Source organism: Brachyhypopomus gauderio, unplaced genomic scaffold (assembly GCF_052324685.1).
Source record: "Brachyhypopomus gauderio isolate BG-103 unplaced genomic scaffold, BGAUD_0.2 sc44, whole genome shotgun sequence".
NCBI classification, from domain to species: Eukaryota; Metazoa; Chordata; class Actinopteri; order Gymnotiformes; family Hypopomidae; genus Brachyhypopomus; species Brachyhypopomus gauderio.
The window spans coordinates 1,261,348-1,286,666 of NW_027506870.1; the positions used below are offsets into that span (position 1 = coordinate 1,261,348).

At 45.8% G+C, this 25,319-nt stretch overlaps 32 non-coding genes across 32 annotated transcripts; all 32 read right to left on the reverse strand.

Moving 5' to 3' along the window:
* Positions 1-248: 248 nt before the first annotated feature.
* LOC143486304 (U1 spliceosomal RNA) lies at positions 249-412 on the reverse strand. The gene has a single exon (XR_013123296.1). It is a non-coding gene; the product is annotated as a U1 spliceosomal RNA (small nuclear RNA).
* Positions 413-1,038: 626 nt separating this feature from the next.
* Positions 1,039-1,202, reverse strand: LOC143486305 (U1 spliceosomal RNA). The gene has a single exon (XR_013123297.1). It is a non-coding gene; the product is annotated as a U1 spliceosomal RNA (small nuclear RNA).
* Positions 1,203-1,829: 627 nt separating this feature from the next.
* Positions 1,830-1,993, reverse strand: LOC143486306 (U1 spliceosomal RNA). The gene has a single exon (XR_013123298.1). It is a non-coding gene; the product is annotated as a U1 spliceosomal RNA (small nuclear RNA).
* Positions 1,994-2,619: 626 nt separating this feature from the next.
* On the reverse strand, positions 2,620-2,783 carry LOC143486373 (U1 spliceosomal RNA). The gene has a single exon (XR_013123364.1). It is a non-coding gene; the product is annotated as a U1 spliceosomal RNA (small nuclear RNA).
* Positions 2,784-3,410: 627 nt separating this feature from the next.
* On the reverse strand, positions 3,411-3,574 carry LOC143486307 (U1 spliceosomal RNA). Its single transcript, XR_013123299.1, has one exon. It is a non-coding gene; the product is annotated as a U1 spliceosomal RNA (small nuclear RNA).
* A 626-nt stretch (positions 3,575-4,200) lies between these two features.
* LOC143486398 (U1 spliceosomal RNA) lies at positions 4,201-4,364 on the reverse strand. Its single transcript, XR_013123388.1, has one exon. It is a non-coding gene; the product is annotated as a U1 spliceosomal RNA (small nuclear RNA).
* A 626-nt stretch (positions 4,365-4,990) lies between these two features.
* On the reverse strand, positions 4,991-5,154 carry LOC143486399 (U1 spliceosomal RNA). Its single transcript, XR_013123389.1, has one exon. It is a non-coding gene; the product is annotated as a U1 spliceosomal RNA (small nuclear RNA).
* Positions 5,155-5,780: 626 nt separating this feature from the next.
* Positions 5,781-5,944, reverse strand: LOC143486401 (U1 spliceosomal RNA). The gene has a single exon (XR_013123391.1). It is a non-coding gene; the product is annotated as a U1 spliceosomal RNA (small nuclear RNA).
* A 626-nt stretch (positions 5,945-6,570) lies between these two features.
* On the reverse strand, positions 6,571-6,734 carry LOC143486485 (U1 spliceosomal RNA). Its single transcript, XR_013123471.1, has one exon. It is a non-coding gene; the product is annotated as a U1 spliceosomal RNA (small nuclear RNA).
* A 626-nt stretch (positions 6,735-7,360) lies between these two features.
* Positions 7,361-7,524, reverse strand: LOC143486402 (U1 spliceosomal RNA). Its single transcript, XR_013123392.1, has one exon. It is a non-coding gene; the product is annotated as a U1 spliceosomal RNA (small nuclear RNA).
* A 626-nt stretch (positions 7,525-8,150) lies between these two features.
* On the reverse strand, positions 8,151-8,314 carry LOC143486403 (U1 spliceosomal RNA). Its single transcript, XR_013123393.1, has one exon. It is a non-coding gene; the product is annotated as a U1 spliceosomal RNA (small nuclear RNA).
* Positions 8,315-8,940: 626 nt separating this feature from the next.
* Positions 8,941-9,104, reverse strand: LOC143486404 (U1 spliceosomal RNA). Its single transcript, XR_013123394.1, has one exon. It is a non-coding gene; the product is annotated as a U1 spliceosomal RNA (small nuclear RNA).
* Positions 9,105-9,730: 626 nt separating this feature from the next.
* On the reverse strand, positions 9,731-9,894 carry LOC143486405 (U1 spliceosomal RNA). Its single transcript, XR_013123395.1, has one exon. It is a non-coding gene; the product is annotated as a U1 spliceosomal RNA (small nuclear RNA).
* A 626-nt stretch (positions 9,895-10,520) lies between these two features.
* LOC143486308 (U1 spliceosomal RNA) lies at positions 10,521-10,684 on the reverse strand. The gene has a single exon (XR_013123300.1). It is a non-coding gene; the product is annotated as a U1 spliceosomal RNA (small nuclear RNA).
* Positions 10,685-11,309: 625 nt separating this feature from the next.
* Positions 11,310-11,473, reverse strand: LOC143486310 (U1 spliceosomal RNA). The gene has a single exon (XR_013123301.1). It is a non-coding gene; the product is annotated as a U1 spliceosomal RNA (small nuclear RNA).
* A 626-nt stretch (positions 11,474-12,099) lies between these two features.
* Positions 12,100-12,263, reverse strand: LOC143486478 (U1 spliceosomal RNA). The gene has a single exon (XR_013123465.1). It is a non-coding gene; the product is annotated as a U1 spliceosomal RNA (small nuclear RNA).
* Positions 12,264-12,889: 626 nt separating this feature from the next.
* LOC143486312 (U1 spliceosomal RNA) lies at positions 12,890-13,053 on the reverse strand. The gene has a single exon (XR_013123303.1). It is a non-coding gene; the product is annotated as a U1 spliceosomal RNA (small nuclear RNA).
* A 625-nt stretch (positions 13,054-13,678) lies between these two features.
* On the reverse strand, positions 13,679-13,842 carry LOC143486313 (U1 spliceosomal RNA). Its single transcript, XR_013123304.1, has one exon. It is a non-coding gene; the product is annotated as a U1 spliceosomal RNA (small nuclear RNA).
* A 626-nt stretch (positions 13,843-14,468) lies between these two features.
* On the reverse strand, positions 14,469-14,632 carry LOC143486407 (U1 spliceosomal RNA). Its single transcript, XR_013123397.1, has one exon. It is a non-coding gene; the product is annotated as a U1 spliceosomal RNA (small nuclear RNA).
* Positions 14,633-15,258: 626 nt separating this feature from the next.
* Positions 15,259-15,422, reverse strand: LOC143486408 (U1 spliceosomal RNA). Its single transcript, XR_013123398.1, has one exon. It is a non-coding gene; the product is annotated as a U1 spliceosomal RNA (small nuclear RNA).
* Positions 15,423-16,048: 626 nt separating this feature from the next.
* Positions 16,049-16,212, reverse strand: LOC143486314 (U1 spliceosomal RNA). Its single transcript, XR_013123305.1, has one exon. It is a non-coding gene; the product is annotated as a U1 spliceosomal RNA (small nuclear RNA).
* A 626-nt stretch (positions 16,213-16,838) lies between these two features.
* Positions 16,839-17,002, reverse strand: LOC143486332 (U1 spliceosomal RNA). The gene has a single exon (XR_013123323.1). It is a non-coding gene; the product is annotated as a U1 spliceosomal RNA (small nuclear RNA).
* A 626-nt stretch (positions 17,003-17,628) lies between these two features.
* LOC143486315 (U1 spliceosomal RNA) lies at positions 17,629-17,792 on the reverse strand. Its single transcript, XR_013123306.1, has one exon. It is a non-coding gene; the product is annotated as a U1 spliceosomal RNA (small nuclear RNA).
* Positions 17,793-18,418: 626 nt separating this feature from the next.
* LOC143486334 (U1 spliceosomal RNA) lies at positions 18,419-18,582 on the reverse strand. Its single transcript, XR_013123325.1, has one exon. It is a non-coding gene; the product is annotated as a U1 spliceosomal RNA (small nuclear RNA).
* Positions 18,583-19,208: 626 nt separating this feature from the next.
* Positions 19,209-19,372, reverse strand: LOC143486316 (U1 spliceosomal RNA). The gene has a single exon (XR_013123307.1). It is a non-coding gene; the product is annotated as a U1 spliceosomal RNA (small nuclear RNA).
* A 626-nt stretch (positions 19,373-19,998) lies between these two features.
* LOC143486335 (U1 spliceosomal RNA) lies at positions 19,999-20,162 on the reverse strand. The gene has a single exon (XR_013123326.1). It is a non-coding gene; the product is annotated as a U1 spliceosomal RNA (small nuclear RNA).
* A 626-nt stretch (positions 20,163-20,788) lies between these two features.
* LOC143486336 (U1 spliceosomal RNA) lies at positions 20,789-20,952 on the reverse strand. The gene has a single exon (XR_013123327.1). It is a non-coding gene; the product is annotated as a U1 spliceosomal RNA (small nuclear RNA).
* A 626-nt stretch (positions 20,953-21,578) lies between these two features.
* LOC143486317 (U1 spliceosomal RNA) lies at positions 21,579-21,742 on the reverse strand. Its single transcript, XR_013123308.1, has one exon. It is a non-coding gene; the product is annotated as a U1 spliceosomal RNA (small nuclear RNA).
* Positions 21,743-22,368: 626 nt separating this feature from the next.
* LOC143486337 (U1 spliceosomal RNA) lies at positions 22,369-22,532 on the reverse strand. Its single transcript, XR_013123328.1, has one exon. It is a non-coding gene; the product is annotated as a U1 spliceosomal RNA (small nuclear RNA).
* A 626-nt stretch (positions 22,533-23,158) lies between these two features.
* LOC143486318 (U1 spliceosomal RNA) lies at positions 23,159-23,322 on the reverse strand. Its single transcript, XR_013123309.1, has one exon. It is a non-coding gene; the product is annotated as a U1 spliceosomal RNA (small nuclear RNA).
* Positions 23,323-23,948: 626 nt separating this feature from the next.
* LOC143486338 (U1 spliceosomal RNA) lies at positions 23,949-24,112 on the reverse strand. The gene has a single exon (XR_013123329.1). It is a non-coding gene; the product is annotated as a U1 spliceosomal RNA (small nuclear RNA).
* Positions 24,113-24,739: 627 nt separating this feature from the next.
* LOC143486319 (U1 spliceosomal RNA) lies at positions 24,740-24,903 on the reverse strand. Its single transcript, XR_013123310.1, has one exon. It is a non-coding gene; the product is annotated as a U1 spliceosomal RNA (small nuclear RNA).
* Positions 24,904-25,319: the final 416 nt, after the last annotated feature.

A 25,319-nucleotide genomic window follows, 5' to 3' on the forward strand; every position in this document is an offset into this window, starting at 1 on the left:
TTCACATAGAACATCATGGAAAGCCCCAGTCTTTTAAATGCTTTGATCAATGTAGGAAATAGGAAAGAATGAAACGTTTAAGTGTGTACATAAATATACTGCATTTCAGGCAAAATACAACTAAACCTGTCTACCCACACTGTCTATAATGCCATACCAACAGGTGGAGCTCAAGCACTGAGAAGCTACTGTGAAGCAAATTGTAATAATTGCTTGTTTTATTTCTTCTTTTTTTCCACAAAATGTATCAGGGGAGAGCGCGAACGCAGTCCCCCACTACCAGAAATTATGCAGTCGAGATTCCCGCATTTGGGGAATTCGCAAGGGTCAGCACAGCCTGAGTGCAATGGCTGAGCCTCACCTTGGGCGAACCACCTTCCTGATCATGGTCTCACCCCTGCCAGGTAAGTATGACTTGGAAATGCAGCTGTACAAGAACCCTTTCCCCTTGTCAGAACACAGGAAAAGGAAAACATGGGCAGAGGGGAGGGCGGGTCAGGGCCTGACAGACAGGGGGCGGGGTTGCAGGGCAATGGGCGGGCACTTGATTACAGGAAAGGGAAAATGATTGGAAAACATTTTGGTCTTGCACGTCAAACTCAGCAAAGGACAAGAGTCCTTACGTGTAGCCCGCTCTAGAAGCACCCAGTGCGTATTGATTTTGCCGTCGCTGGCAAGACTCCTTCTGCCGTTTGTCAACAGTTTTAAGGCTTTTTATGCTCCTAGCTAGGTTTAGAGATCGAATAGAATGAATAAAGCCATGACTGATTCTGTGATGGATTAGATCTTGTTCACATAGAACATCATGGAAAGCCCCAGTCTTTTAAATGCTTTGATCAATGTAGGAAATAGGAAAGAATGAAACGTTTAAGTGTGTACATAAATATACTGCATTTCAGGCAAAATACAACTAAACCTGTCTACCCACACTGTCTATAATGCCATACCAACAGGTGGAGCTCAAGCACTGAGAAGCTACTGTGAAGCAAATTGTAATAATTGCTTGTTTTATTTCTTCTTTTTTTCCACAAAATGTATCAGGGGAGAGCGCGAACGCAGTCCCCCACTACCAGAAATTATGCAGTCGAGATTCCCGCATTTGGGGAATTCGCAAGGGTCAGCACAGCCTGAGTGCAATGGCTGAGCCTCACCTTGGGCGAACCACCTTCCTGATCATGGTCTCACCCCTGCCAGGTAAGTATGACTTGGAAATGCAGCTGTACAAGAACCCTTTCCCCTTGTCAGAACACAGGAAAAGGAAAACATGGGCAGAGGGGAGGGCGGGTCAGGGCCTGACAGACAGGGGGCGGGGTTGCAGGGCAATGGGCGGGCACTTGATTACAGGAAAGGGAAAATGATTGGAAAACATTTTGGTCTTGCACGTCAAACTCAGCAAAGGACAAGAGTCCTTACGTGTAGCCCGCTCTAGAAGCACCCAGTGCGTATTGATTTTGCCGTCGCTGGCAAGACTCCTTCTGCCGTTTGTCAACAGTTTTAAGGCTTTTTATGCTCCTAGCTAGGTTTAGAGATCGAATAGAATGAATAAAGCCATGACTGATTCTGTGATGGATTAGATCTTGTTCACATAGAACATCATGGAAAGCCCCAGTCTTTTAAATGCTTTGATCAATGTAGGAAATAGGAAAGAATGAAACATTTAAGTGTGTACATAAATATACTGCATTTCAGGCAAAATACAACTAAACCTGTCTACCCACAATGTCTATAATGCCATACCAACAGGTGGAGCTCAAGCACTGAGAAGCTACTGTGAAGCAAGTTGTAATAATTGCTTGTTTTATTTCTTCTTTTTTTTCCACAAAATGTATCAGGGGAGAGCGCGAACGCAGTCCCCCACTACCAGAAATTATGCAGTCGAGATTCCCGCATTTGGGGAATTCGCAAGGGTCAGCACAGCCTGAGTGCAATGGCTGAGCCTCACCTTGGGCGAACCACCTTCCTGATCATGGTCTCACCCCTGCCAGGTAAGTATGACTTGGAAATGCAGCTGTACAAGAACCCTTTCCCCTTGTCAGAACACAGGAAAAGGAAAACATGGGCAGAGGGGAGGGCGGGTCAGGGCCTGACAGACAGGGGGCGGGGTTGCAGGGCAATGGGCGGGCACTTGATTACAGGAAAGGGAAAATGATTGGAAAACATTTTGGTCTTGCACGTCAAACTCAGCAAAGGACAAGAGTCCTTACGTGTAGCCCGCTCTAGAAGCACCCAGTGCGTATTGATTTTGCCGTCGCTGGCAAGACTCCTTCTGCCGTTTGTCAACAGTTTTAAGGCTTTTTATGCTCCTAGCTAGGTTTAGAGATCGAATAGAATGAATAAAGCCATGACTGATTCTGTGATGGATTAGATCTTGTTCACATAGAACATCATGGAAAGCCCCAGTCTTTTAAATGCTTTGATCAATGTAGGAAATAGGAAAGAATGAAACGTTTAAGTGTGTACATAAATATACTGCATTTCAGGCAAAATACAACTAAACCTGTCTACCCACACTGTCTATAATGCCATACCAACAGGTGGAGCTCAAGCACTGAGAAGCTACTGTGAAGCAAGTTGTTATAATTGCTTGTTTTATTTCTTCTTTTTTTCCACAAAATGTATCAGGGGAGAGCGCGAACGCAGTCCCCCACTACCAGAAATTATGCAGTCGAGATTCCCACATTTGGGGAATTCGCAAGGGTCAGCATAGCCTGAGTGCAATGGCTGAGCCTCACCTTGGGCGAACCACCTTCCTGATCATGGTCTCACCCCTGCCAGGTAAGTATGACTTGGAAATGCAGCTGTACAAGAACCCTTTCCCCTTGTCAGAACACAGGAAAAGGAAAACATGGGCAGAGGGGAGGGCGGGTCAGGGCCTGACAGACAGGGGGCGGGGTTGCAGGGCAATGGGCGGGCACTTGATTACAGGAAAGGGAAAATGATTGGAAAACATTTTGGTCTTGCACGTCAAATTCAGCAAAGGACAAGAGTCCTTACGTGTAGCCCGCTCTAGAAGCACCCAGTGCGTATTGATTTTGCCGTCGCTGGCAAGACTCCTTCTGCCGTTTGTCAACAGTTTTGAGGCTTTTTATGCTCCTAGCTAGGTTTAGAGATCGAATAGAATGAATAAAGCCATGACTGATTCTGTGATGGATTAGATCTTGTTCACATAGAACATCATGGAAAGCCCCAGTCTTTTAAATGCTTTGATCAATGTAGGAAATAGGAAAGAATGAAACGTTTAAGTGTGTACATAAATATACTGCATTTCAGGCAAAATACAACTAAACCTGTCTACCCACAATGTCTATAATGCCATACCAACAGGTGGAGCTCAAGCACTGAGAAGCTACTGTGAAGCAAGTTGTAATAATTGCTTGTTTTATTTCTTCTTTTTTTTCCACAAAATGTATCAGGGGAGAGCGCGAACGCAGTCCCCCACTACCAGAAATTATGCAGTCGAGATTCCCGCATTTGGGGAATTCGCAAGGGTCAGCACAGCCTGAGTGCAATGGCTGAGCCTCACCTTGGGCGAACCACCTTCCTGATCATGGTCTCACCCCTGCCAGGTAAGTATGACTTGGAAATGCAGCTGTACAAGAACCCTTTCCCCTTGTCAGAACACAGGAAAAGGAAAACATGGGCAGAGGGGAGGGCGGGTCAGGGCCTGACAGACAGGGGGCGGGGTTGCAGGGCAATGGGCGGGCACTTGATTACAGGAAAGGGAAAATGATTGGAAAACATTTTGGTCTTGCACGTCAAACTCAGCAAAGGACAAGAGTCCTTACGTGTAGCCCGCTCTAGAAGCACCCAGTGCGTATTGATTTTGCCGTCGCTGGCAAGACTCCTTCTGCCGTTTGTCAACAGTTTTAAGGCTTTTTATGCTCCTAGCTAGGTTTAGAGATCGAATAGAATGAATAAAGCCATGACTGATTCTGTGATGGATTAGATCTTGTTCACATAGAACATCATGGAAAGCCCCAGTCTTTTAAATGCTTTGATCAATGTAGGAAATAGGAAAGAATGAAACGTTTAAGTGTGTACATAAATATACTGCATTTCAGGCAAAATACAACTAAACCTGTCTACCCACACTGTCTATAATGCCATACCAACAGGTGGAGCTCAAGCACTGAGAAGCTACTGTGAAGCAAGTTGTAATAATTGCTTGTTTTATTTCTTCTTTTTTTCCACAAAATGTATCAGGGGAGAGCGCGAACGCAGTCCCCCACTACCAGAAATTATGCAGTCGAGATTCCCGCATTTGGGGAATTCGCAAGGGTCAGCATAGCCTGAGTGCAATGGCTGAGCCTCACCTTGGGCGAACCACCTTCCTGATCATGGTCTCACCCCTGCCAGGTAAGTATGACTTGGAAATGCAGCTGTACAAGAACCCTTTCCCCTTGTCAGAACACAGGAAAAGGAAAACATGGGCAGAGGGGAGGGCGGGTCAGGGCCTGACAGACAGGGGGCGGGGTTGCAGGGCAATGGGCGGGCACTTGATTACAGGAAAGGGAAAATGATTGGAAAACATTTTGGTCTTGCACGTCAAACTCAGCAAAGGACAAGAGTCCTTACGTGTAGCCCGCTCTAGAAGCACCCAGTGTGTATTGATTTTGCCGTCGCTGGCAAGACTCCTTCTGCCGTTTGTCAACAGTTTTAAGGCTTTTTATGCTCCTAGCTAGGTTTAGAGATCGAATAGAATGAATAAAGCCATGACTGATTCTGTGATGGATTAGATCTTGTTCACATAGAACATCATGGAAAGCCCCAGTCTTTTAAATGCTTTGATCAATGTAGGAAATAGGAAAGAATGAAACGTTTAAGTGTGTACATAAATATACTGCATTTCAGGCAAAATACAACTAAACCTGTCTACCCACACTGTCTATAATGCCATACCAACAGGTGGAGCTCAAGCACTGAGAAGCTACTGTGAAGCAAGTTGTAATAATTGCTTGTTTTATTTCTTCTTTTTTTCCACAAAATGTATCAGGGGAGAGCGCGAACGCAGTCCCCCACTACCAGAAATTATGCAGTCGAGATTCCCGCATTTGGGGAATTCGCAAGGGTCAGCATAGCCTGAGTGCAATGGCTGAGCCTCACCTTGGGCGAACCACCTTCCTGATCATGGTCTCACCCCTGCCAGGTAAGTATGACTTGGAAATGCAGCTGTACAAGAACCCTTTCCCCTTGTCAGAACACAGGAAAAGGAAAACATGGGCAGAGGGGAGGGCGGGTCAGGGCCTGACAGACAGGGGGCGGGGTTGCAGGGCAATGGGCGGGCACTTGATTACAGGAAAGGGAAAATGATTGGAAAACATTTTGGTCTTGCACGTCAAACTCAGCAAAGGACAAGAGTCCTTACGTGTAGCCCGCTCTAGAAGCACCCAGTGTGTATTGATTTTGCCGTCGCTGGCAAGACTCCTTCTGCCGTTTGTCAACAGTTTTAAGGCTTTTTATGCTCCTAGCTAGGTTTAGAGATCGAATAGAATGAATAAAGCCATGACTGATTCTGTGATGGATTAGATCTTGTTCACATAGAACATCATGGAAAGCCCCAGTCTTTTAAATGCTTTGATCAATGTAGGAAATAGGAAAGAATGAAACGTTTAAGTGTGTACATAAATATACTGCATTTCAGGCAAAATACAACTAAACATGTCTACCCACACTGTCTATAATGCCATACCAACAGGTGGAGCTCAAGCACTGAGAAGCTACTGTGAAGCAAGTTGTAATAATTGCTTGTTTTATTTCTTCTTTTTTTCCACAAAATGTATCAGGGGAGAGCGCGAACGCAGTCCCCCACTACCAGAAATTATGCAGTCGAGATTCCCGCATTTGGGGAATTCGCAAGGGTCAGCATAGCCTGAGTGCAATGGCTGAGCCTCACCTTGGGCGAACCACCTTCCTGATCATGGTCTCACCCCTGCCAGGTAAGTATGACTTGGAAATGCAGCTGTACAAGAACCCTTTCCCCTTGTCAGAACACAGGAAAAGGAAAACATGGGCAGAGGGGAGGGCGGGTCAGGGCCTGACAGACAGGGGGCGGGGTTGCAGGGCAATGGGCGGGCACTTGATTACAGGAAAGGGAAAATGATTGGAAAACATTTTGGTCTTGCACGTCAAACTCAGCAAAGGACAAGAGTCCTTACGTGTAGCCCGCTCTAGAAGCACCCAGTGTGTATTGATTTTGCCGTCGCTGGCAAGACTCCTTCTGCCGTTTGTCAACAGTTTTAAGGCTTTTTATGCTCCTAGCTAGGTTTAGAGATCGAATAGAATGAATAAAGCCATGACTGATTCTGTGATGGATTAGATCTTGTTCACATAGAACATCATGGAAAGCCCCAGTCTTTTAAATGCTTTGATCAATGTAGGAAATAGGAAAGAATGAAACGTTTAAGTGTGTACATAAATATACTGCATTTCAGGCAAAATACAACTAAACCTGTCTACCCACACTGTCTATAATGCCATACCAACAGGTGGAGCTCAAGCACTGAGAAGCTACTGTGAAGCAAGTTGTAATAATTGCTTGTTTTATTTCTTCTTTTTTTCCACAAAATGTATCAGGGGAGAGCACGAACGCAGTCCCCCACTACCAGAAATTATGCAGTCGAGATTCCCGCATTTGGGGAATTCGCAAGGGTCAGCATAGCCTGAGTGCAATGGCTGAGCCTCACCTTGGGCGAACCACCTTCCTGATCATGGTCTCACCCCTGCCAGGTAAGTATGACTTGGAAATGCAGCTGTACAAGAACCCTTTCCCCTTGTCAGAACACAGGAAAAGGAAAACATGGGCAGAGGGGAGGGCGGGTCAGGGCCTGACAGACAGGGGGCGGGGTTGCAGGGCAATGGGCGGGCACTTGATTACAGGAAAGGGAAAATGATTGGAAAACATTTTGGTCTTGCACGTCAAACTCAGCAAAGGACAAGAGTCCTTACGTGTAGCCCGCTCTAGAAGCACCCAGTGTGTATTGATTTTGCCGTCGCTGGCAAGACTCCTTCTGCCGTTTGTCAACAGTTTTAAGGCTTTTTATGCTCCTAGCTAGGTTTAGAGATCGAATAGAATGAATAAAGCCATGACTGATTCTGTGATGGATTAGATCTTGTTCACATAGAACATCATGGAAAGCCCCAGTCTTTTAAATGCTTTGATCAATGTAGGAAATAGGAAAGAATGAAACGTTTAAGTGTGTACATAAATATACTGCATTTCAGGCAAAATACAACTAAACCTGTCTACCCACACTGTCTATAATGCCATACCAACAGGTGGAGCTCAAGCACTGAGAAGCTACTGTGAAGCAAGTTGTAATAATTGCTTGTTTTATTTCTTCTTTTTTTCCACAAAATGTATCAGGGGAGAGCGCGAACGCAGTCCCCCACTACCAGAAATTATGCAGTCGAGATTCCCGCATTTGGGGAATTCGCAAGGGTCAGCATAGCCTGAGTGCAATGGCTGAGCCTCACCTTGGGCGAACCACCTTCCTGATCATGGTCTCACCCCTGCCAGGTAAGTATGACTTGGAAATGCAGCTGTACAAGAACCCTTTCCCCTTGTCAGAACACAGGAAAAGGAAAACATGGGCAGAGGGGAGGGCGGGTCAGGGCCTGACAGACAGGGGGCGGGGTTGCAGGGCAATGGGCGGGCACTTGATTACAGGAAAGGGAAAATGATTGGAAAACATTTTGGTCTTGCACGTCAAACTCAGCAAAGGACAAGAGTCCTTACGTGTAGCCCGCTCTAGAAGCACCCAGTGTGTATTGATTTTGCCGTCGCTGGCAAGACTCCTTCTGCCGTTTGTCAACAGTTTTAAGGCTTTTTATGCTCCTAGCTAGGTTTAGAGATCGAATAGAATGAATAAAGCCATGACTGATTCTGTGATGGATTAGATCTTGTTCACATAGAACATCATGGAAAGCCCCAGTCTTTTAAATGCTTTGATCAATGTAGGAAATAGGAAAGAATGAAACGTTTAAGTGTGTACATAAATATACTGCATTTCAGGCAAAATACAACTAAACCTGTCTACCCACACTGTCTATAATGCCATACCAACAGGTGGAGCTCAAGCACTGAGAAGCTACTGTGAAGCAAGTTGTAATAATTGCTTGTTTTATTTCTTCTTTTTTTCCACAAAATGTATCAGGGGAGAGCGCGAACGCAGTCCCCCACTACCAGAAATTATGCAGTCGAGATTCCCGCATTTGGGGAATTCGCAAGGGTCAGCATAGCCTGAGTGCAATGGCTGAGCCTCACCTTGGGCGAACCACCTTCCTGATCATGGTCTCACCCCTGCCAGGTAAGTATGACTTGGAAATGCAGCTGTACAAGAACCCTTTCCCCTTGTCAGAACACAGGAAAAGGAAAACATGGGCAGAGGGGAGGGCGGGTCAGGGCCTGACAGACAGGGGGCGGGGTTGCAGGGCAATGGGCGGGCACTTGATTACAGGAAAGGGAAAATGATTGGAAAACATTTTGGTCTTGCACGTCAAACTCAGCAAAGGACAAGAGTCCTTACGTGTAGCCCGCTCTAGAAGCACCCAGTGTGTATTGATTTTGCCGTCACTGGCAAGACTCCTTCTGCCGTTTGTCAACAGTTTTAAGGCTTTTTATGCTCCTAGCTAGGTTTAGAGATCGAATAGAATGAATAAAGCCATGACTGATTCTGTGATGGATTAGATCTTGTTCACATAGAACATCATGGAAAGCCCCAGTCTTTTAAATGCTTTGATCAATGTAGGAAATAGGAAAGAATGAAACGTTTAAGTGTGTACATAAATATACTGCATTTCAGGCAAAATACAACTAAACCTGTCTACCCACACTGTCTATAATGCCATACCAACAGGTGGAGCTCAAGCACTGAGAAGCTACTGTGAAGCAAGTTGTAATAATTGCTTGTTTTATTTCTTCTTTTTTTCCACAAAATGTATCAGGGGAGAGCGCGAACGCAGTCCCCCACTACCAGAAATTATGCAGTCGAGATTCCCGCATTTGGGGAATTCGCAAGGGTCAGCATAGCCTGAGTGCAATGGCTGAGCCTCACCTTGGGCGAACCACCTTCCTGATCATGGTCTCACCCCTGCCAGGTAAGTATGACTTGGAAATGCAGCTGTACAAGAACCCTTTCCCCTTGTCAGAACACAGGAAAAGGAAAACATGGGCAGAGGGGAGGGCGGGTCAGGGCCTGACAGACAGGGGGCGGGGTTGCAGGGCAATGGGCGGGCACTTGATTACAGGAAAGGGAAAATGATTGGAAAACATTTTGGTCTTGCACGTCAAACTCAGCAAAGGACAAGAGTCCTTACGTGTAGCCCGCTCTAGAAGCACCCAGTGTGTATTGATTTTGCCGTCGCTGGCAAGACTCCTTCTGCCGTTTGTCAACAGTTTTAAGGCTTTTTATGCTCCTAGCTAGGTTTAGAGATCGAATAGAATGAATAAAGCCATGACTGATTCTGTGATGGATTAGATCTTGTTCACATAGAACATCATGGAAAGCCCCAGTCTTTTAAATGCTTTGATCAATGTAGGAAATAGGAAAGAATGAAACGTTTAAGTGTGTACATAAATATACTGCATTTCAGGCAAAATACAACTAAACCTGTCTACCCACACTGTCTATAATGCCATACCAACAGGTGGAGCTCAAGCACTGAGAAGCTACTGTGAAGCAAGTTGTAATAATTGCTTGTTTTATTTCTTCTTTTTTTCCACAAAATGTATCAGGGGAGAGCGCGAACGCAGTCCCCCACTACCAGAAATTATGCAGTCGAGATTCCCGCATTTGGGGAATTCGCAAGGGTCAGCATAGCCTGAGTGCAATGGCTGAGCCTCACCTTGGGCGAACCACCTTCCTGATCATGGTCTCACCCCTGCCAGGTAAGTATGACTTGGAAATGCAGCTGTACAAGAACCCTTTCCCCTTGTCAGAACACAGGAAAAGGAAAACATGGGCAGAGGGGAGGGCGGGTCAGGGCCTGACAGACAGGGGGCGGGGTTGCAGGGCAATGGGCGGGCACTTGATTACAGGAAAGGGAAAATGATTGGAAAACATTTTGGTCTTGCACGTCAAACTCAGCAAAGGACAAGAGTCCTTACGTGTAGCCCGCTCTAGAAGCACCCAGTGTGTATTGATTTTGCCGTCGCTGGCAAGACTCCTTCTGCCGTTTGTCAACAGTTTTAAGGCTTTTTATGCTCCTAGCTAGGTTTAGAGATCGAATAGAATGAATAAAGCCATGACTGATTCTGTGATGGATTAGATCTTGTTCACATAGAACATCATGGAAAGCCCCAGTCTTTTAAATGCTTTGATCAATGTAGGAAATAGGAAAGAATGAAACGTTTAAGTGTGTACATAAATATACTGCATTTCAGGCAAAATACAACTAAACCTGTCTACCCACACTGTCTATAATGCCATACCAACAGGTGGAGCTCAAGCACTGAGAAGCTACTGTGAAGCAAGTTGTAATAATTGCTTGTTTTATTTCTTCTTTTTTTCCACAAAATGTATCAGGGGAGAGCGCGAACGCAGTCCCCCACTACCAGAAATTATGCAGTCGAGATTCCCGCATTTGGGGAATTCGCAAGGGTCAGCACAGCCTGAGTGCAATGGCTGAGCCTCACCTTGGGCGAACCACCTTCCTGATCATGGTCTCACCCCTGCCAGGTAAGTATGACTTGGAAATGCAGCTGTACAAGAACCCTTTCCCCTTGTCAGAACACAGGAAAAGGAAAACATGGGCAGAGGGGAGGGCGGGTCAGGGCCTGACAGACAGGGGGCGGGGTTGCAGGGCAATGGGCGGGCACTTGATTACAGGAAAGGGAAAATGATTGGAAAACATTTTGGTCTTGCACGTCAAACTCAGCAAAGGACAAGAGTCCTTACGTGTAGCCCGCTCTAGAAGCACCCAGTGTGTATTGATTTTGCCGTCGCTGGCAAGACTCCTTCTGCCGTTTGTCAACAGTTTTAAGGCTTTTTATGCTCCTAGCTAGGTTTAGAGATCGAATAGAATGAATAAAGCCATGACTGATTCTGTGATGGATTAGATCTTGTTCACATAGAACATCATGGAAAGCCCCAGTCTTTTAAATGCTTTGATCAATGTAGGAAATAGGAAAGAATGAAACGTTTAAGTGTGTACATAAATATACTGCATTTCAGGCAAAATACAACTAACCTGTCTACCCACACTGTCTATAATGCCATACCAACAGGTGGAGCTCAAGCACTGAGAAGCTACTGTGAAGCAAGTTGTAATAATTGCTTGTTTTATTTCTTCTTTTTTTCCACAAAATGTATCAGGGGAGAGCGCGAACGCAGTCCCCCACTACCAGAAATTATGCAGTCGAGATTCCCGCATTTGGGGAATTCGCAAGGGTCAGCACAGCCTGAGTGCAATGGCTGAGCCTCACCTTGGGCGAACCACCTTCCTGATCATGGTCTCACCCCTGCCAGGTAAGTATGACTTGGAAATGCAGCTGTACAAGAACCCTTTCCCCTTGTCAGAACACAGGAAAAGGAAAACATGGGCAGAGGGGAGGGCGGGTCAGGGCCTGACAGACAGGGGGCGGGGTTGCAGGGCAATGGGCGGGCACTTGATTACAGGAAAGGGAAAATGATTGGAAAACATTTTGGTCTTGCACGTCAAATTCAGCAAAGGACAAGAGTCCTTACGTGTAGCCCGCTCTAGAAGCACCCAGTGCGTATTGATTTTGCCGTCGCTGGCAAGACTCCTTCTGCCGTTTGTCAACAGTTTTGAGGCTTTTTATGCTCCTAGCTAGGTTTAGAGATCGAATAGAATGAATAAAGCCATGACTGATTCTGTGATGGATTAGATCTTGTTCACATAGAACATCATGGAAAGCCCCAGTCTTTTAAATGCTTTGATCAATGTAGGAAATAGGAAAGAATGAAACGTTTAAGTGTGTACATAAATATACTGCATTTCAGGCAAAATACAACTAAACCTGTCTACCCACACTGTCTATAATGCCATACCAACAGGTGGAGCTCAAGCACTGAGAAGCTACTGTGAAGCAAATTGTAATAATTGCTTGTTTTATTTCTTCTTTTTTTCCACAAAATGTATCAGGGGAGAGCGTGAACGCAGTCCCCCACTACCAGAAATTATGCAGTCGAGATTCCCGCATTTGGGGAATTCGCAAGGGTCAGCATAGCCTGAGTGCAATGGCTGAGCCTCACCTTGGGCGAACCACCTTCCTGATCATGGTCTCACCCCTGCCAGGTAAGTATGACTTGGAAATGCAGCTGTACAAGAACCCTTTCCCCTTGTCAGAACACAGGAAAAGGAAAACATGGGCAGAGGGGAGGGCGGGTCAGGGCCTGACAGACAGGGGGCGGGGTTGCAGGGCAATGGGCGGGCACTTGATTACAGGAAAGGGAAAATGATTGGAAAACATTTTGGTCTTGCACGTCAAACTCAGCAAAGGACAAGAGTCCTTACGTGTAGCCCGCTCTAGAAGCACCCAGTGTGTATTGATTTTGCCGTCGCTGGCAAGACTCCTTCTGCCGTTTGTCAACAGTTTTAAGGCTTTTTATGCTCCTAGCTAGGTTTAGAGATCGAATAGAATGAATAAAGCCATGACTGATTCTGTGATGGATTAGATCTTGTTCACATAGAACATCATGGAAAGCCCCAGTCTTTTAAATGCTTTGATCAATGTAGGAAATAGGAAAGAATGAAACGTTTAAGTGTGTACATAAATATACTGCATTTCAGGCAAAATACAACTAAACCTGTCTACCCACACTGTCTATAATGCCATACCAACAGGTGGAGCTCAAGCACTGAGAAGCTACTGTGAAGCAAGTTGTAATAATTGCTTGTTTTATTTCTTCTTTTTTTCCACAAAATGTATCAGGGGAGAGCGCGAACGCAGTCCCCCACTACCAGAAATTATGCAGTCGAGATTCCCGCATTTGGGGAATTCGCAAGGGTCAGCACAGCCTGAGTGCAATGGCTGAGCCTCACCTTGGGCGAACCACCTTCCTGATCATGGTCTCACCCCTGCCAGGTAAGTATGACTTGGAAATGCAGCTGTACAAGAACCCTTTCCCCTTGTCAGAACACAGGAAAAGGAAAACATGGGCAGAGGGGAGGGCGGGTCAGGGCCTGACAGACAGGGGGCGGGGTTGCAGGGCAATGGGCGGGCACTTGATTACAGGAAAGGGAAAATGATTGGAAAACATTTTGGTCTTGCACGTCAAACTCAGCAAAGGACAAGAGTCCTTACGTGTAGCCCGCTCTAGAAGCACCCAGTGTGTATTGATTTTGCCGTCGCTGGCAAGACTCCTTCTGCCGTTTGTCAACAGTTTTAAGGCTTTTTATGCTCCTAGCTAGGTTTAGAGATCGAATAGAATGAATAAAGCCATGACTGATTCTGTGATGGATTAGATCTTGTTCACATAGAACATCATGGAAAGCCCCAGTCTTTTAAATGCTTTGATCAATGTAGGAAATAGGAAAGAATGAAACGTTTAAGTGTGTACATAAATATACTGCATTTCAGGCAAAATACAACTAACCTGTCTACCCACACTGTCTATAATGCCATACCAACAGGTGGAGCTCAAGCACTGAGAAGCTACTGTGAAGCAAGTTGTAATAATTGCTTGTTTTATTTCTTCTTTTTTTCCACAAAATGTATCAGGGGAGAGCGCGAACGCAGTCCCCCACTACCAGAAATTATGCAGTCGAGATTCCCGCATTTGGGGAATTCGCAAGGGTCAGCACAGCCTGAGTGCAATGGCTGAGCCTCACCTTGGGCGAACCACCTTCCTGATCATGGTCTCACCCCTGCCAGGTAAGTATGACTTGGAAATGCAGCTGTACAAGAACCCTTTCCCCTTGTCAGAACACAGGAAAAGGAAAACATGGGCAGAGGGGAGGGCGGGTCAGGGCCTGACAGACAGGGGGCGGGGTTGCAGGGCAATGGGCGGGCACTTGATTACAGGAAAGGGAAAATGATTGGAAAACATTTTGGTCTTGCACGTCAAATTCAGCAAAGGACAAGAGTCCTTACGTGTAGCCCGCTCTAGAAGCACCCAGTGCGTATTGATTTTGCCGTCGCTGGCAAGACTCCTTCTGCCGTTTGTCAACAGTTTTGAGGCTTTTTATGCTCCTAGCTAGGTTTAGAGATCGAATAGAATGAATAAAGCCATGACTGATTCTGTGATGGATTAGATCTTGTTCACATAGAACATCATGGAAAGCCCCAGTCTTTTAAATGCTTTGATCAATGTAGGAAATAGGAAAGAATGAAACGTTTAAGTGTGTACATAAATATACTGCATTTCAGGCAAAATACAACTAAACCTGTCTACCCACACTGTCTATAATGCCATACCAACAGGTGGAGCTCAAGCACTGAGAAGCTACTGTGAAGCAAATTGTAATAATTGCTTGTTTTATTTCTTCTTTTTTTCCACAAAATGTATCAGGGGAGAGCGCGAACGCAGTCCCCCACTACCAGAAATTATGCAGTCGAGATTCCCGCATTTGGGGAATTCGCAAGGGTCAGCATAGCCTGAGTGCAATGGCTGAGCCTCACCTTGGGCGAACCACCTTCCTGATCATGGTCTCACCCCTGCCAGGTAAGTATGACTTGGAAATGCAGCTGTACAAGAACCCTTTCCCCTTGTCAGAACACAGGAAAAGGAAAACATGGGCAGAGGGGAGGGCGGGTCAGGGCCTGACAGACAGGGGGCGGGGTTGCAGGGCAATGGGCGGGCACTTGATTACAGGAAAGGGAAAATGATTGGAAAACATTTTGGTCTTGCACGTCAAACTCAGCAAAGGACAAGAGTCCTTACGTGTAGCCCGCTCTAGAAGCACCCAGTGTGTATTGATTTTGCCGTCGCTGGCAAGACTCCTTCTGCCGTTTGTCAACAGTTTTAAGGCTTTTTATGCTCCTAGCTAGGTTTAGAGATCGAATAGAATGAATAAAGCCATGACTGATTCTGTGATGGATTAGATCTTGTTCACATAGAACATCATGGAAAGCCCCAGTCTTTTAAATGCTTTGATCAATGTAGGAAATAGGAAAGAATGAAACGTTTAAGTGTGTACATAAATATACTGCATTTCAGGCAAAATACAACTAAACCTGTCTACCCACACTGTCTATAATGCCATACCAACAGGTGGAGCTCAAGCACTGAGAAGCTACTGTGAAGCAAATTGTAATAATTGCTTGTTTTATTTCTTCTTTTTTTCCACAAAATGTATCAGGGGAGAGCGCGAACGCAGTCCCCCACTACCAGAAATTATGCAGTCGAGATTCCCGCATTTGGGGAATTCGCAAGGGTCAGCATAGCCTGAGTGCAATGGCTGAGCCTCACCTTGGGCGAACCACCTTCCTGATCATGGTCTCACCCCTGCCAGGTAAGTATGACTTGGAAATGCAGCTGTACAAGAACCCTTTCCCCTTGTCAGAACACAGGAAAAGGAAAACATGGGCAGAGGGGAGGGCGGGTCAGGGCCTGACAGACAGGGGGCGGGGTTGCAGGGCAATGGGCGGGCACTTGATTACAGGAAAGGGAAAATGATTGGAAAACATTTTGGTCTTGCACGTCAAACTCAGCAAAGGACAAGAGTCCTTACGTGTAGCCCGCTCTAGAAGCACCCAGTGTGTATTGATTTTGCCGTCGCTGGCAAGACTCCTTCTGCCGTTTGTCAACAGTTTTAAGGCTTTTTATGCTCCTAGCTAGGTTTAGAGATCGAATAGAATGAATAAAGCCATGACTGATTCTGTGATGGATTAGATCTTGTTCACATAGAACATCATGGAAAGCCCCAGTCTTTTAAATGCTTTGATCAATGTAGGAAATAGGAAAGAATGAAACGTTTAAGTGTGTACATAAATATACTGCATTTCAGGCAAAATACAACTAAACCTGTCTACCCACACTGTCTATAATGCCATACCAACAGGTGGAGCTCAAGCACTGAGAAGCTACTGTGAAGCAAGTTGTAATAATTGCTTGTTTTATTTCTTCTTTTTTTCCACAAAATGTATCAGGGGAGAGCGCGAACGCAGTCCCCCACTACCAGAAATTATGCAGTCGAGATTCCCGCATTTGGGGAATTCGCAAGGGTCAGCACAGCCTGAGTGCAATGGCTGAGCCTCACCTTGGGCGAACCACCTTCCTGATCATGGTCTCACCCCTGCCAGGTAAGTATGACTTGGAAATGCAGCTGTACAAGAACCCTTTCCCCTTGTCAGAACACAGGAAAAGGAAAACATGGGCAGAGGGGAGGGCGGGTCAGGGCCTGACAGACAGGGGGCGGGGTTGCAGGGCAATGGGCGGGCACTTGATTACAGGAAAGGGAAAATGATTGGAAAACATTTTGGTCTTGCACGTCAAATTCAGCAAAGGACAAGAGTCCTTACGTGTAGCCCGCTCTAGAAGCACCCAGTGCGTATTGATTTTGCCGTCGCTGGCAAGACTCCTTCTGCCGTTTGTCAACAGTTTTGAGGCTTTTTATGCTCCTAGCTAGGTTTAGAGATCGAATAGAATGAATAAAGCCATGACTGATTCTGTGATGGATTAGATCTTGTTCACATAGAACATCATGGAAAGCCCCAGTCTTTTAAATGCTTTGATCAATGTAGGAAATAGGAAAGAATGAAACGTTTAAGTGTGTACATAAATATACTGCATTTCAGGCAAAATACAACTAAACCTGTCTACCCACACTGTCTATAATGCCATACCAACAGGTGGAGCTCAAGCACTGAGAAGCTACTGTGAAGCAAATTGTAATAATTGCTTGTTTTATTTCTTCTTTTTTTCCACAAAATGTATCAGGGGAGAGCGCGAACGCAATCCCCCACTACCAGAAATTATGCAGTCGAGATTCCCGCATTTGGGGAATTCGCAAGGGTCAGCACAGCCTGAGTGCAATGGCTGAGCCTCACCTTGGGCGAACCACCTTCCTGATCATGGTCTCACCCCTGCCAGGTAAGTATGACTTGGAAATGCAGCTGTACAAGAACCCTTTCCCCTTGTCAGAACACAGGAAAAGGAAAACATGGGCAGAGGGGAGGGCGGGTCAGGGCCTGACAGACAGGGGGCGGGGTTGCAGGGCAATGGGCGGGCACTTGATTACAGGAAAGGGAAAATGATTGGAAAACATTTTGGTCTTGCACGTCAAACTCAGCAAAGGACAAGAGTCCTTACGTGTAGCCCGCTCTAGAAGCACCCAGTGCGTATTGATTTTGCCGTCGCTGGCAAGACTCCTTCTGCCGTTTGTCAACAGTTTTAAGGCTTTTTATGCTCCTAGCTAGGTTTAGAGATCGAATAGAATGAATAAAGCCATGACTGATTCTGTGATGGATTAGATCTTGTTCACATAGAACATCATGGAAAGCCCCAGTCTTTTAAATGCTCTGATCAATGTAGGAAACAGGAAAGAATGAAACGTTTAAGTGTGTACATAAATATACTGCATTTCAGGCAAAATACAACTAAACCTGTCTACCCACACTGTCTATAATGCCATACCAACAGGTGGAGCTCAAGCACTGAGAAACTACTTTGAAGCAAATTGTAATAATTGCTTGTTTTATTTCTTCTTTTTTTCCACAAAATGTATCAGGGGAGAGCGCGAACGCAGTCCCCCACTACCAGAAATTATGCAGTCGAGATTCCCGCATTTGGGGAATTCGCAAGGGTCAGCACAGCCTGAGTGCAATGGCTGAGCCTCACCTTGGGCGAACCACCTTCCTGATCATGGTCTCACCCCTGCCAGGTAAGTATGACTTGGAAATGCAGCTGTACAAGAACCCTTTCCCCTTGTCAGAACACAGGAAAAGGAAAACATGGGCAGAGGGGAGGGCGGGTCAGGGCCTGACAGACAGGGGGCGGGGTTGCAGGGCAATGGGCGGGCACTTGATTACAGGAAAGGGAAAATGATTGGAAAACATTTTGGTCTTGCACGTCAAACTCAGCAAAGGACAAGAGTCCTTACGTGTAGCCCGCTCTAGAAGCACCCAGTGCGTATTGATTTTGCCGTCGCTGGCAAGACTCCTTCTGCCGTTTGTCAACAGTTTTAAGGCTTTTTATGCTCCTAGCTAGGTTTAGAGATCGAATAGAATGAATAAAGCCATGACTGATTCTGTGATGGATTAGATCTTGTTCACATAGAACATCATGGAAAGCCCCAGTCTTTTAAATGCTTTGATCAATGTAGGAAATAGGAAAGAATGAAACGTTTAAGTGTGTACATAAATATACTGCATTTCAGGCAAAATACAACTAAACCTGTCTACCCACACTGTCTATAATGCCATACCAACAGGTGGAGCTCAAGCACTGAGAAGCTACTGTGAAGCAAATTGTAATAATTGCTTGTTTTATTTCTTCTTTTTTTCCACAAAATGTATCAGGGGAGAGCGCGAACGCAATCCCCCACTACCAGAAATTATGCAGTCGAGATTCCCGCATTTGGGGAATTCGCAAGGGTCAGCACAGCCTGAGTGCAATGGCTGAGCCTCACCTTGGGCGAACCACCTTCCTGATCATGGTCTCACCCCTGCCAGGTAAGTATGACTTGGAAATGCAGCTGTACAAGAACCCTTTCCCCTTGTCAGAACACAGGAAAAGGAAAACATGGGCAGAGGGGAGGGCGGGTCAGGGCCTGACAGACAGGGGGCGGGGTTGCAGGGCAATGGGCGGGCACTTGATTACAGGAAAGGGAAAATGATTGGAAAACATTTTGGTCTTGCACGTCAAACTCAGCAAAGGACAAGAGTCCTTACGTGTAGCCCGCTCTAGAAGCACCCAGTGTGTATTGATTTTGCCGTCGCTGGCAAGACTCCTTCTGCCGTTTGTCAACAGTTTTAAGGCTTTTTATGCTCCTAGCTAGGTTTAGAGATCGAATAGAATGAATAAAGCCATGACTGATTCTGTGATGGATTAGATCTTGTTCACATAGAACATCATGGAAAGCCCCAGTCTTTTAAATGCTCTGATCAATGTAGGAAACAGGAAAGAATGAAACGTTTAAGTGTGTACATAAATATACTGCATTTCAGGCAAAATACAACTAAACCTGTCTACCCACACTGTCTATAATGCCATACCAACAGGTGGAGCTCAAGCACTGAGAAACTACTTTGAAGCAAATTGTAATAATTGCTTGTTTTATTTCTTCTTTTTTTCCACAAAATGTATCAGGGGAGAGCGCGAACGCAGTCCCCCACTACCAGAAATTATGCAGTCGAGATTCCCGCATTTGGGGAATTCGCAAGGGTCAGCACAGCCTGAGTGCAATGGCTGAGCCTCACCTTGGGCGAACCACCTTCCTGATCATGGTCTCACCCCTGCCAGGTAAGTATGACTTGGAAATGCAGCTGTACAAGAACCCTTTCCCCTTGTCAGAACACAGGAAAAGGAAAACATGGGCAGAGGGGAGGGCGGGTCAGGGCCTGACAGACAGGGGGCGGGGTTGCAGGGCAATGGGCGGGCACTTGATTACAGGAAAGGGAAAATGATTGGAAAACATTTTGGTCTTGCACGTCAAACTCAGCAAAGGACAAGAGTCCTTACGTGTAGCCCGCTCTAGAAGCACCCAGTGCGTATTGATTTTGCCGTCGCTGGCAAGACTCCTTCTGCCGTTTGTCAACAGTTTTAAGGCTTTTTATGCTCCTAGCTAGGTTTAGAGATCGAATAGAATGAATAAAGCCATGACTGATTCTGTGATGGATTAGATCTTGTTCACATAGAACATCATGGAAAGCCCCAGTCTTTTAAATGCTTTGATCAATGTAGGAAATAGGAAAGAATGAAACGTTTAAGTGTGTACATAAATATACTGCATTTCAGGCAAAATACAACTAAACCTGTCTACCCACACTGTCTATAATGCCATACCAACAGGTGGAGCTCAAGCACTGAGAAGCTACTGTGAAGCAAATTGTAATAATTGCTTGTTTTATTTCTTCTTTTTTTCCACAAAATGTATCAGGGGAGAGCGCGAACGCAATCCCCCACTACCAGAAATTATGCAGTCGAGATTCCCGCATTTGGGGAATTCGCAAGGGTCAGCACAGCCTGAGTGCAATGGCTGAGCCTCACCTTGGGCGAACCACCTTCCTGATCATGGTCTCACCCCTGCCAGGTAAGTATGACTTGGAAATGCAGCTGTACAAGAACCCTTTCCCCTTGTCAGAACACAGGAAAAGGAAAACATGGGCAGAGGGGAGGGCGGGTCAGGGCCTGACAGACAGGGGGCGGGGTTGCAGGGCAATGGGCGGGCACTTGATTACAGGAAAGGGAAAATGATTGGAAAACATTTTGGTCTTGCACGTCAAACTCAGCAAAGGACAAGAGTCCTTACGTGTAGCCCGCTCTAGAAGCACCCAGTGCGTATTGATTTTGCCGTCGCTGGCAAGACTCCTTCTGCCGTTTGTCAACAGTTTTAAGGCTTTTTATGCTCCTAGCTAGGTTTAGAGATCGAATAGAATGAATAAAGCCATGACTGATTCTGTGATGGATTAGATCTTGTTCACATAGAACATCATGGAAAGCCCCAGTCTTTTAAATGCTTTGATCAATGTAGGAAATAGGAAAGAATGAAACGTTTAAGTGTGTACATAAATATACTGCATTTCAGGCAAAATACAACTAAACCTGTCTACCCACACTGTCTATAATGCCATACCAACAGGTGGAGCTCAAGCACTGAGAAGCTACTGTGAAGCAAATTGTAATAATTGCTTGTTTTATTTCTTCTTTTTTTCCACAAAATGTATCAGGGGAGAGCGCGAACGCAATCCCCCACTACCAGAAATTATGCAGTCGAGATTCCCGCATTTGGGGAATTCGCAAGGGTCAGCACAGCCTGAGTGCAATGGCTGAGCCTCACCTTGGGCGAACCACCTTCCTGATCATGGTCTCACCCCTGCCAGGTAAGTATGACTTGGAAATGCAGCTGTACAAGAACCCTTTCCCCTTGTCAGAACACAGGAAAAGGAAAACATGGGCAGAGGGGAGGGCGGGTCAGGGCCTGACAGACAGGGGGCGGGGTTGCAGGGCAATGGGCGGGCACTTGATTACAGGAAAGGGAAAATGATTGGAAAACATTTTGGTCTTGCACGTCAAACTCAGCAAAGGACAAGAGTCCTTACGTGTAGCCCGCTCTAGAAGCACCCAGTGCGTATTGATTTTGCCGTCGCTGGCAAGACTCCTTCTGCCGTTTGTCAACAGTTTTAAGGCTTTTTATGCTCCTAGCTAGGTTTAGAGATCGAATAGAATGAATAAAGCCATGACTGATTCTGTGATGGATTAGATCTTGTTCACATAGAACATCATGGAAAGCCCCAGTCTTTTAAATGCTCTGATCAATGTAGGAAACAGGAAAGAATGAAACGTTTAAGTGTGTACATAAATATACTGCATTTCAGGCAAAATACAACTAAACCTGTCTACCCACACTGTCTATAATGCCATACCAACAGGTGGAGCTCAAGCACTGAGAAACTACTTTGAAGCAAATTGTAATAATTGCTTGTTTTATTTCTTCTTTTTTTCCACAAAATGTATCAGGGGAGAGCGCGAACGCAGTCCCCCACTACCAGAAATTATGCAGTCGAGATTCCCGCATTTGGGGAATTCGCAAGGGTCAGCACAGCCTGAGTGCAATGGCTGAGCCTCACCTTGGGCGAACCACCTTCCTGATCATGGTCTCACCCCTGCCAGGTAAGTATGACTTGGAAATGCAGCTGTACAAGAACCCTTTCCCCTTGTCAGAACACAGGAAAAGGAAAACATGGGCAGAGGGGAGGGCGGGTCAGGGCCTGACAGACAGGGGGCGGGGTTGCAGGGCAATGGGCGGGCACTTGATTACAGGAAAGGGAAAATTATTGGAAAACATTTTGGTCTTGCACGTCAAACTCAGCAAAGGACAAGAGTCCTTACGTGTAGCCCGCTCTAGAAGCACCCAGTGCGTATTGATTTTGCCGTCGCTGGCAAGACTCCTTCTGCCGTTTGTCAACAGTTTTAAGGCTTTTTATGCTCCTAGCTAGGTTTAGAGATCGAATAGAATGAATAAAGCCATGACTGATTCTGTGATGGATTAGATCTTGTTCACATAGAACATCATGGAAAGCCCCAGTCTTTTAAATGCTTTGATCAATGTAGGAAATAGGAAAGAATGAAACGTTTAAGTGTGTACATAAATATACTGCATTTCAGGCAAAATACAACTAAACCTGTCTACCCACACTGTCTATAATGCCATACCAACAGGTGGAGCTCAAGCACTGAGAAGCTACTGTGAAGCAAATTGTAATAATTGCTTGTTTTATTTCTTCTTTTTTTCCACAAAATGTATCAGGGGAGAGCGCGAACGCAATCCCCCACTACCAGAAATTATGCAGTCGAGATTCCCGCATTTGGGGAATTCGCAAGGGTCAGCACAGCCTGAGTGCAATGGCTGAGCCTCACCTTGGGCGAACCACCTTCCTGATCATGGTCTCACCCCTGCCAGGTAAGTATGACTTGGAAATGCAGCTGTACAAGAACCCTTTCCCCTTGTCAGAACACAGGAAAAGGAAAACATGGGCAGAGGGGAGGGCGGGTCAGGGCCTGACAGACAGGGGGCGGGGTTGCAGGGCAATGGGCGGGCACTTGATTACAGGAAAGGGAAAATGATTGGAAAACATTTTGGTCTTGCACGTCAAACTCAGCAAAGGACAAGAGTCCTTACGTGTAGCCCGCTCTAGAAGCACCCAGTGTGTATTGATTTTGCCGTCGCTGGCAAGACTCCTTCTGCCGTTTGTCAACAGTTTTAAGGCTTTTTATGCTCCTAGCTAGGTTTAGAGATCGAATAGAATGAATAAAGCCATGACTGATTCTGTGATGGATTAGATCTTGTTCACATAGAACATCATGGAAAGCCCCAGTCTTTTAAATGCTCTGATCAATGTAGGAAACAGGAAAGAATGAAACGTTTAAGTGTGTACATAAATATACTGCATTTCAGGCAAAATACAACTAAACCTGTCTACCCACACTGTCTATAATGCCATACCAACAGGTGGAGCTCAAGCACTGAGAAACTACTTTGAAGCAAATTGTAATAATTGCTTGTTTTATTTCTTCTTTTTTTCCACAAAATGTATCAGGGGAGAGCGCGAACGCAGTCCCCCACTACCAGAAATTATGCAGTCGAGATTCCCGCATTTGGGGAATTCGCAAGGGTCAGCACAGCCTGAGTGCAATGGCTGAGCCTCACCTTGGGCGAACCACCTTCCTGATCATGGTCTCACCCCTGCCAGGTAAGTATGACTTGGAAATGCAGCTGTACAAGAACCCTTTCCCCTTGTCAGAACACAGGAAAAGGAAAACATGGGCAGAGGGGAGGGCGGGTCAGGGCCTGACAGACAGGGGGCGGGGTTGCAGGGCAATGGGCGGGCACTTGATTACAGGAAAGGGAAAATGATTGGAAAACATTTTGGTCTTGCACGTCAAACTCAGCAAAGGACAAGAGTCCTTACGTGTAGCCCGCTCTAGAAGCACCCAGTGCGTATTGATTTTGCCGTCGCTGGCAAGACTCCTTCTGCCGTTTGTCAACAGTTTTAAGGCTTTTTATGCTCCTAGCTAGGTTTAGAGATCGAATAGAATGAATAAAGCCATGACTGATTCTGTGATGGATTAGATCTTGTTCACATAGAACATCATGGAAAGCCCCAGTCTTTTAAATGCTTTGATCAATGTAGGAAATAGGAAAGAATGAAACGTTTAAGTGTGTACATAAATATACTGCATTTCAGGCAAAATACAACTAAACCTGTCTACCCACACTGTCTATAATGCCATACCAACAGGTGGAGCTCAAGCACTGAGAAGCTACTGTGAAGCAAATTGTAATAATTGCTTGTTTTATTTCTTCTTTTTTTCCACAAAATGTATCAGGGGAGAGCGCGAACGCAATCCCCCACTACCAGAAATTATGCAGTCGAGATTCCCGCATTTGGGGAATTCGCAAGGGTCAGCACAGCCTGAGTGCAATGGCTGAGCCTCACCTTGGGCGAACCACCTTCCTGATCATGGTCTCACCCCTGCCAGGTAAGTATGACTTGGAAATGCAGCTGTACAAGAACCCTTTCCCCTTGTCAGAACACAGGAAAAGGAAAACATGGGCAGAGGGGAGGGCGGGTCAGGGCCTGACAGACAGGGGGCGGGGTTGCAGGGCAATGGGCGGGCACTTGATTACAGGAAAGGGAAAATGATTGGAAAACATTTTGGTCTTGCACGTCAAACTCAGCAAAGGACAAGAGTCCTTACGTGTAGCCCGCTCTAGAAGCACCCAGTGTGTATTGATTTTGCCGTCGCTGGCAAGACTCCTTCTGCCGTTTGTCAACAGTTTTAAGGCTTTTTATGCTCCTAGCTAGGTTTAGAGATCGAATAGAATGAATAAAGCCATGACTGATTCTGTGATGGATTAGATCTTGTTCACATAGAACATCATGGAAAGCCCCAGTCTTTTAAATGCTTTGATCAATGTAGGAAATAGGAAAGAATGAAACGTTTAAGTGTGTACATAAATATACTGCATTTCAGGCAAAATACAACTAAACCTGTCTACCCACAATGTCTATAATGCCATACCAACAGGTGGAGCTCAAGCACTGAGAAGCTACTGTGAAGCAAGTTGTAATAATTGCTTGTTTTATTTCTTCTTTTTTTTCCACAAAATGTATCAGGGGAGAGCGCGAACGCAGTCCCCCACTACCAGAAATTATGCAGTCGAGATTCCCGCATTTGGGGAATTCGCAAGGGTCAGCACAGCCTGAGTGCAATGGCTGAGCCTCACCTTGGGCGAACCACCTTCCTGATCATGGTCTCACCCCTGCCAGGTAAGTATGACTTGGAAATGCAGCTGTACAAGAACCCTTTCCCCTTGTCAGAACACAGGAAAAGGAAAACATGGGCAGAGGGGAGGGCGGGTCAGGGCCTGACAGACAGGGGGCGGGGTTGCAGGGCAATGGGCGGGCACTTGATTACAGGAAAGGGAAAATGATTGGAAAACATTTTGGTCTTGCACGTCAAACTCAGCAAAGGACAAGAGTCCTTACGTGTAGCCCGCTCTAGAAGCACCCAGTGCGTATTGATTTTGCCGTCGCTGGCAAGACTCCTTCTGCCGTTTGTCAACAGTTTTAAGGCTTTTTATGCTCCTAGCTAGGTTTAGAGATCGAATAGAATGAATAAAGCCATGACTGATTCTGTGATGGATTAGATCTTGTTCACATAGAACATCATGGAAAGCCCCAGTCTTTTAAA